Here is a 9,900-nt window from a genome sequence, read left to right on the forward strand (position 1 = left end):
ATTAATCGAAATTAATCGCATTTTAATTGCATATCAATATTTGACCTGAGAACAATGAGAAGTAATTTTTCACATGGACTTTTAGTATACCATTGATATATATATATATATATATATATATATATATATATATATATATATATATATATATATATATATATATATATATATATATATATATACAGTGAGGAAAATAAGTATTTGAACACCCTGCTATTTTGCAAGTTCTCCCACTTAGAAATCATGGAGGGGTCTGAAATTGTCATCGTAGGTGCATGTCCACTGTGAGAGACATAATCTAAAAAAAAAATCCAGAAATCACAATATATGATTTTTTTAAACTATGTATTTGTATGATACTGCTGCAAATAAGTATTTGAACACCTGAGAAAATCAATGTTAATATTTGGTCTCCTTTGTTTGCAATTACAGAGGTCAAACGTTTCCTGTAGTTTTTCACCAGGTTTGCACACACTGCAGGAGGGATTTTGGCCCACTCCTCCACACCTGTCGCTGAGAAGCCAAAGATTCTCTATTGGGTTTAGGTCTGGAGACTGGCTAGGCCACGCCAGAACCTTGATATGCTTCTTACAGAGCCACTCCTTGGTTATCCCGGCTGTGTGCCTCAGGTCATTGTCATGTTGGAAGACCCAGCCTCGACCCATCTTTAATGCTCTAAATGAGGGAAGGAGGTTGTTCCCATAAATCTCGCAATACATGGCTCCGGTCATCCTCTCCTTAATACAATGCAGTTGCCCCATTCCATGTGCAGAAAAACACCCCAAAGCATGATGCTGCCACCCCCATGCTTCACAGTAGGGATGGTGTTCTTGAGATGGTACTCATCATTCTTCTTCCTCCAAACATGTTTAGTGGAATTATGACCAAAAAGTTCTATTTTGGTCTCATCTGACCACATTACTTTCTCCCAAGACTCCTCTGGATCATCCAAATGGTCATTGGCAAACTTAAGTCGGGCCTGGACATGTGCTGGTTTAAGCAGGGGAACCTTCCGTGCCATGCAAACCATGACGTCTTAGTGTATTACCAACAGTAACCTTGGAAACGGTGGTCCCAGCTCTTTTCAAGTCATTGACCAGCTCCTCCCGTGTAGTTCTGGGCTGATTTCTCACCTTTCTTAGGATCATTAAGACCCCACGAGGTGAGATCTTGCATGGAGCCCCAGTCCGAGGGAGATTGACAGTCATGTTTAGCTTCTTCTATTTTCTAATTATTGCTCCAACAGTGGACCTTTTTTCACCAAGCTGCTTGGTAATTTCCAGCCTTGTGGAGGTGTACAATTTTGTCTCTAGTGTCTTTGGACAGCTCTTTGGTCTTGGCCATGTTAGTAGCTGGATTCTTACTGATTGTATGGGGTGAACAGGTGAATTTCAGACCCCTCCATGATTTCCAAGTGGGATAACTTGCAAAATAGCAGGGTGTTCAAATACTTATTTTCCTCACTATATATACATCTATATATATATATTATGTTTTTGTTTATCATAACACGACTTTATATAAATATATATACATGTATGTATAGTGTGTGTATATGTGTGACATGACTTTCTAAAGAAACATTTCTTAGAATACACACACTTTTAAAATATTTATTTTTTCCAGTTATTTAAAGATATACACATTTTTCTGTAAAATGTAAGCAATTAATGTATCCTTAAATAAATTTTATGCATATCAAATCATTTAATCTGTATCTGCTTTGGCTATTGAAAACCCCATAATACATTTTTATCATCATCTTTATATTTGTTTAATTTAGGAGATACTTTTTTCCCTAAGTGCTTCTACAAATATGGAACTGGCCTTCTATCATAACACAATATATATTAAAACAACCAAGCTGGATAAATAAACACTCTACTATATACACAAAATACAAATTCATGCGACAAAAACTGAGCGTGGAGCAGCTGAACATGCAAACCTTGCTGCATTCAAGTTCAGCATCCAAAGTGGGTCAGTTTCCTTCGCCAACACATTCAGCTTTTTTAGACCATCAACCATTGGGACAGCCAGAGTCTAAACTGTATAAACAATGGCGCAAACACTCACACTCAGTACATAAGGATAGCATTATCACGGCGTCTTGTTTTGAAACTGAAGCTGTAAGAGGAGAAGGCTGCAGTGGTTGTGGGAAGGAATTGGTGGTTTTGTGGGCACCTCGAATGCCCTTGATGTGCCTTTCATTATCTCAAACACTCTTGATGGATTCCCTACAGCTGTGGCCTCTAGAGAAAGAAATAAGGGGATCTAGTACCAGTGATGCGCATTAATGCCCATTCATACCAAGGACAAAAACTATAACGATAAAGATATAGTTCTAAAATCGTTCTAATTATAAAATAATAGAGCCCACACCACAACTATAATAATATGGCACAGAGAAACTATACTGTTCGAATCACTTTCAGATATAAACTTTTTTTTTTCATGCATTCTGACTTATTTACACTGTTAAAGACTTTGATTCTCATCCTAAACATAGCCACATTTTTAAAAAAACAAGTTGGACGTATAACGGAGTATTTCTGTGCCAAATACACTCATTCAAGTATACACACATTCAAATAAATTTCAGATTTTTTTTTTCTATTATGGCCCTGTCCTCGCATGGAGTCTGAGGAGGAGGGGGCAGGGCAAACAATATTTAGAATTTCAACTGCACTACCCATTTCAACCACTAGCTGTCATTCAGTGCCTTTAAAAGCAGGATGGATTCTGATTGACTGTCAATGTTTTTGTTGTTCATCAGCTGAAAAAAAATCGTTCTGAGAGTGATTCTGTGCCGTTAACATTATAGTGGTGGTGTGAACTCTGCTATTCTTTTTATATTTATAACAATTTTTAGAGTAATGGGCCCTAACGTTCTGAGCGCATGGTCTAAAGCGCATGTTGCAGGTGCAATTAGTCAGAATCGACTAATGCTAATTTAACAATGGGAAAAAAACAGTCAATATGCCATGCACATGGTCCAAAAGGGTTGTACCTAGTCTCTTAATGAGTCATGAGTGTGTTTTTGGGCGTAACGTGCAGTAAACCAATTAGAGTCTTATCTCCCATTCCTTTTAAAAGCCAGTTGCGCTCGCACAATGGCGGATTCGCTATTTACATGGTGGAATTTGCTAGCGGAAAGACTGAACTATTCTCCAGGGAAGAATCCTTTTATTGTTAATATTTGGCATGTTTGTGTGCTGCTGCGCATCCCTGTGTGTGTAACAAAGCAGAGTTGTGTACCTGCTTATCAATGCTGCAGTCATTTTCAGTTCCTCGAAATAGCAACGCTCCAACAATGCTCCTGAACACACCTGGCTTTCAGACCAGCACACATGGGCGAACAGTTAGGTGAGAGCATTTGCTGTTTTAACAATCTGAGTGCATGGTCTTTCCCGTTGGAAGTGATAACTGCGTTGAGCTGAAACTAGCAAAAAATACTTGCGTCAAGCCTGGTGTCAAAAAAACTAAATAACGGCTTACATAGTGATGGGCCGACATTCTGAGTTTCGAATGGTTATGAATCAGCATATTGATTCATGATTCGGATCACGTGTCAAACTGCTGAAATCACGTGACATTTGGTGATCTGAATCCTGAATCGATACACTGATTCATAACCATTCGAATCATTGTTTTGAAACAAAAACTATTCTCGATGCTCCATAAAATGATTGTAGAGCCACTGTAGTGAGATGGGCTTTGTAACGCCGTCTTTAGTGCCTTTATGGGTCTTGAGAAAGGAAATGACATTGGTGTCAATGAAAGCCTTTCTGAGCCATCGGATTTTAACAAAAATATCTTCATTTGTGTTCCGAAAATGAACGGAGGTCTTGCGGGTGTCGAACGACATGAGGGTGAGTAATTAATGACAGAATTTTCATTTTTGGGTGAACTAACCCTTTAAGGCTCGGTCACGATGCCACGAATTAAGAACGATAACTATAATAACTACTACAATGGTTCTACACCCGTCAGTTTGTCATCTACCATTTTAAATGACCGAGCGCTTTAAAGCAAGCTGGATTCTGATTGGTTGTTAATGTTTTTATTACTCATAATTCTGAAAGTAATTCCAAAAATATCGATTCTCTGTATGGTAAGGTGGTTTCGCAGCGGGTAGTTATACAAACTCAGTTATAGGAACTAGCCACCAGGGCAGTTCCCCAAGAACTAAATGTTCCCCTTGGGTCATCGGCATTAGCAACTCTGAAGTGACGTAAAACTGCGACAGCGAAGAACTTTAAGTGCGGCATTACCCAACGTCAACAACTGGATGGAAGGACACTGTGATCGGAGCCGTGCTTTTGTTGTGTCATGGAATTCGTGATAACGGAGATGAACTGTAGAAGCGATGGAAAGAGAAAGATGTTTCACATGGTCCCTTTGGAGTCATGTTGGATTTCAGACTTCGGCGTTGGTTCATCTGTCACTGTTTTCCATCGTGGAGTTTTTTAAACGCCTTTTTAAGAATGGGGGGTGCCGTTTCATATGGCATGTGTTCAGCTAGTCAGCATACACTTACATCACTCTTATTTCCTATTGTGCTGGGTTAGACCCTACTCTGAAGTAGGAGCGAATTCAGCTCCCCCAAAAGGCGTTCCTAGAACTAAATTCGTTCCCACTTCCTGCGGTACAAAAACGCCAAAAAGTGGGTGTGGGATGTTAATATTTGGTAAAGTAGCCTTTGTTTGGAATTACCGAGGTCAAACGTTTCCTGTAGTTTTTCACCAGGTTTGCACACACTGCAGGAGGGATTTTGGCAAGATTTTGGCAACTATGAAATGTTTCCTCTGGTGCAAAAACCCCTTTTGTTATCATAGTATTTTCCTTGGTGAACATGGGCGTTTATCCTCAGCTATATATTCATAATGTATAGTCATCTTTTTATTCTAATATTATGTACACTGGCAGCAAACAAAATCATGTTTATATATATATATATATATATAGTGGCTTGATAAAGTCCTCAAACTGTCCGACAAAGAAAGCCATGCCGATGTCAAAGCTCTTTTTGTCATAAAAAGAGCCGTAAATAAGCTTGACTCAATATTAGTAAACGGTGGCCTGCATTCATCTCCTAGACAAACATATCTATTTACGAAGGCAAACCATGTCCCGAAAAAAAGTAGACCTCTCTAAATTTGTATCTCTCCATTTCTATTCTCAGGTCCGCATTCCCCAAACGAGACGTGTTGAAACACCATGTCACACTAGCACACGCACTTTATTGACTTATGTTCACCACAGACACGTCGCTTTTTCGCCTACATCAAACAATTTGGATACTTTTCGGTCACTCACCAGTCCGATAACGTTCTTCTCCAGGAAGGTCAACCCTGCAGCACCTGCTGTGGGTCAGTCTTTGTAGAAAAGTAAAAGTAAAAAGATTGTTAATATGTCAAAAAATAAAAAGGCTAAGGAAAAAGTAATCAAGCCAGACCAGCTGGCTTTGAAGAGAAACCCAAAATTGGGTCGCGTTTAGTTCAGATCTCGATCCACAGTGAAGGGGAGATGGCATCCTCACCCTAACCGCACCCAACAAGGACATACACACTCACACACATAAGCAGATGTATGCCTGAGGTTCAGCGCGAACGTCTGGCAGGGCCCCTCTCACCTGCTCCCGTCAGTCTTGGGTATATTTAGATGAAAGTATCACTGACATGCAGGCCTCTGTTGGCCTTGGCACAAGTGCCCAGGATTATTGCCCCTTCAAGAAGATATTGCAGCTTTTCATGCAGATTAATTTAATTTCGATGAAATTCAATTTGTATTTGACAGGACAAGAGCATGCTGTTCTCGGGAAAGCAACATGTCTGTAGTCATTACTCTTTACTATTATAGTTTAAGTTCATATTTTGAGTTCGGTTTTATTTGAAAGTTTTAGTCATTATGTTGTGTTTTTTTATATATGTATATATTGTCTTCGCTGAGTTTTAACTTTTAGTTTGTTTATCCAGTTTGAGTTATTTTAGTACTTAAATTAAACAGAAATGAGAAATGTTTTGGCATCAAATATTTTTATTTTATTGTATTGTATTTCAGTTCATGTTTATTTTATTTAAAGTAATAAAAATGTTATTTATGATTTTAGTTTTAATTATAGCTAATGATAATAGCATTGTCCAGGGTAAATTTCATCCATAAATGTAGGCTAAAAGAAGGAAAGATAAGAAATAATATTTCACAAAGAAAATTAGGTCTATTTTAGGACTATTATAACATTTTTCTGGAAGTGTGATGTTATTTTTTAATGACACATTTTTACTATCGTAATGTGCCTGGATTTTTTTAAGATTTGGTTTAGATTTAGATTCATTTTTTAAGATTTTTCTCAACATTGATTGTCAATGAAATGTGTATTATAGTAAAACAGTTAAATTGTATTCACTATGATTTACTCAAAAATAAATACGTGTGTGTGGTGTGTGGTGTGTATAATACGCACACACTGTAAAAAATTTTTTTTTGTTTTTTGTTGGTTTAACTGAAAAAACTTAGTAACCTGGTTGTCTTAAAATTTTGAGTTTATTGAAATTAAAAATTTGAGTTGATACAATGAAGGAAATTAGTTTAATAAATCATCAATCATCAATTTGGCATGTTTCACCATGTCATCAGAAATAAATATGCTTACAAAATCTATTAATTATAAAAATAATATTTTAATAAAGGTTGTCGAATCTCAAAAAGTTTTCATTGTATTAACTCTTTTGGCACTTTTTTAAAATGCCATTAATTTTATGTAATTTATTGTGCTGTGTGTGTATATATATATATATATATATATATATATATATATATATATATATATATATATATATATATATATATATATATATATATATACACACACACAATTTGTTGGCGAATTTGTTAACAATAGTTAATCAATGTTAATTTATAAAGATATAACCAAAAATATTAATCTTGGTTAATATACATTTTTATAATAATCAATATCTTAGTTTAAAAGTCAAAAGTTTTATGTTAACATTAATATCTGTTAATTAGCATTAAAGGTTAAAAATGTTATAAATATATTGCTGATTGTTAGTTCATGTTAATTAATGCATTAATGAACAAATGAGACCTTATTGTTATGTCAAGTGTTAGGGTTATATTTATTCTTTTTTTTTTCTTTTTTTTTTTGTGGTGAAATTTGTGAGATCCGTCCAAACATTAATTTATCCTATTCATCCAGTAAATTTTGGATTGTATGCATTATTTCTGTAGCATTGCTTTGAACACAGTCATAATGTAAAGTTTGCATTCACATGCATCTTTTGCAATGGGATACTCTGAGAAAGAGGACACTAGCGGTCACATGACTCTTATGGAACATATCCCTGGTCACCATGTGGTAATGGGAGGGCCCTGCTGGTCTGTCCTGGTATGCATGTCGACCAGTCCCAGAGAGACACCGAACCTCCAGTGGAAACCAAAGATAACAAACATTTGCCCACGCAGTGGCCGTCTTAACATGGACGGGTGAAAACGTATAACCCTGTTTGCTGCGCTTTTGGGAAATGACAGTGGCATAAAACTTTACCTGAGATTTACAGGAACTGTCCAATTCGACAAAGACGACAGGTCAATCCCAATCTGAAAACACCAAGTGGCAAGTGCCGTGCAGTTGTCCAAGACTTGATTTCAGGATGGATTGGATTTGGACGGCTCACAGCCTGTGTTTACAGAGAGACAATTTAAACAAACTTGCATGGAATAAAGAGAAAGTCAATTATCTGTCTCCACAGCAGAAGTTCCCGTAAAATGCGTCTGAGGCGGTTGAAAATGGTTTTTCCACTCAGTATTTTTGACCTTTTTTCCAGTACAAATATCTAAATATTCTTAAGTCAACATCAACTTAAGACACAAATTACTTAAGAAATTAAGTCTTGTTTTCTGAAAAAGTGTTTAAACTTAAAGTCACCATGAAATCAAAAATGGGCCATTCTTATTTTTTTATGGAATATTATATAATTTAAACAATTGATCTATGCACATGATTAGGTTATGAAATTGAATTTGCTCTCGTAATGTTTAATCTAAATAGCTTCCCCTTCTTCTAGCGGAGACTTCTCTTCTCTGATGACGTGTTTAATGGCGTGGGGGGGGGGGGACCTGTCACGTGAGATCCAGCAATAACAAACCACAACCAATCAATTCATAATGGACAAAATTAAGTTCCGCACTTAGTGTCCAGCACACTCGTTTTCATTCACTCCATCAAGTGGACTATTAGGAGACTAATGTAGGGAAAAGTGAATGAGGATATAGTAGGCAATTTGGGACACAGCTTCCGTTTAGTTCCCATCTTTATGAAGCCCCTCCTTCGAAAAGCATAACATTCTCTGAATGGCCAGCTCAGCAGGATTGGTGTGTTGTGATTGGTCCTCTTCGAGTGTGCTTTGGAAATGTTTAAAATGTTTAGCCTTTTTGGGAATTTTCACCTGGTATTAACATGCGTTTTAGTTGATTAAATCACAGTGAGAGAAACAGATCTCAACCCCATAGAAAATCTTTGGAGGGAGAATCTGTTTCCCAGCGACAGCCCCAAAACATCACTGCTCTAGAGGAGATCTGCATGGAGGAATGGGCCAAACTACCAGCAACAGTGTGTAAAAACCTTGTGGCGACTTACAGAAAACGTTTGACCTCTGTCATTGCCAACAAAGGGTATATAACAAAGTATTGAGATGAAATTTTGTTATTGACCAAATATTATTTTCCACCATAATTTGCAAATAAGTCTTTAAGAATCCAGTTTTTTTTTTTTTTTTGAAAAATGAGGTGTACCCATGATAAAAGAATTCACAATTGGTGGCTGACTAATACTTTTATGCCCCACTGTATATTATGGGTTTTATAGGTTTTAAAATTTAGTTAAAGGTGCCCTAGAATGAGTTGAAACAATATGTTAAATTGTTCTCTGATATCTACATAGAGGGTATGTGGCTTATTTAAGGGCAAAAAGTGTCCAGATACAGTTTTACAGGTCCATTTACAACCCTAGAAATTGTCCCTAGGATGTAATGCTCTGCTTTTGCCTTATTTGGAAGAGTCATGAATATTAATGATGAGCTCTGCTCTGATTGGCGTATTTCAGCAGCTCACAGAAGTTTAGCTGTTCAGCGAAGCGGCTCGTGAGTCATGTAGTTGCCAGATTTAAGTCATTCAAATCCCCCAAACAGAGCTTTTCTGTGAAAAGAACATATCCGGTGTTTTACCTAAACATGTCCAATCTGGCAACCGCACGAACGCAAGCTCTGTCTTGCGAGCGGATGATCTGAAAACACCAATAAACAAGTAAGCTGAATTTTATCAATCTCCATTTGAGATGTTCTGCTTAAAGTGTCATTCTGTCTACATTTTAGACTTGTCTTTTTTTCGTCAACGATATTGCATGTTTATATAACGTTATTCACAATGTAGGCTAAGGTTACGCAGTGACTGTGATGTACTCTTAATACAAGCATGCAAAAACATTATAGGCCTATTTCAGTTCTCAAAAATATAAATATATAACTTATATTTTTACAAAATTAATAGCCTTGTCAAATGACTGTCATTTTAACGTATATGGTGGAAAAGGTGACGTTTGGTAGAAGGATCGAGTGAAAGATCTGTAAGCACGGCTGTATTTTGTAATACAAAATAATATTAACCTTTGTCATTAGACACACTATTTAGTTTTGTATGGTACTTGGAGTTTCCTGTTGTTACTGTACTAGCATCTTGCGTCATCTAGACAATGCAGTCTTTCTTAGAAACTTTCAATTTAATCAGAAATTGTTTAAAGAGCTAGCCAATAAGTGGATAAATGACTTACTGCTTGTGGGAATACAGTTGCCCCTTTCTTCAGTTTAAGACGCTGAGCGA

General features: G+C 36.7%; 1 protein-coding gene across 1 annotated transcript in view; it reads right to left on the reverse strand.

Annotated features, from left to right (window-relative positions):
- The window catches only part of mef2ca (myocyte enhancer factor 2ca), a 54,629-nt gene extending 49,087 nt beyond the window's left edge, over positions 1 to 5,542 (reverse strand). Inside the window, exon 1 of the mRNA XM_067434051.1 lies at positions 5,320 to 5,542. The gene's annotated coding sequence lies outside the window, so the exon portion shown is untranslated. The remainder of the gene's footprint in view (positions 1 to 5,319) is intronic.
- Positions 5,543 to 9,900: the final 4,358 nt, after the last annotated feature.

The sequence above is a fragment of the Pseudorasbora parva genome, chromosome 23 (assembly GCF_024679245.1).
Source record: "Pseudorasbora parva isolate DD20220531a chromosome 23, ASM2467924v1, whole genome shotgun sequence".
Taxonomy (NCBI): Eukaryota; Metazoa; Chordata; class Actinopteri; order Cypriniformes; family Gobionidae; genus Pseudorasbora; species Pseudorasbora parva.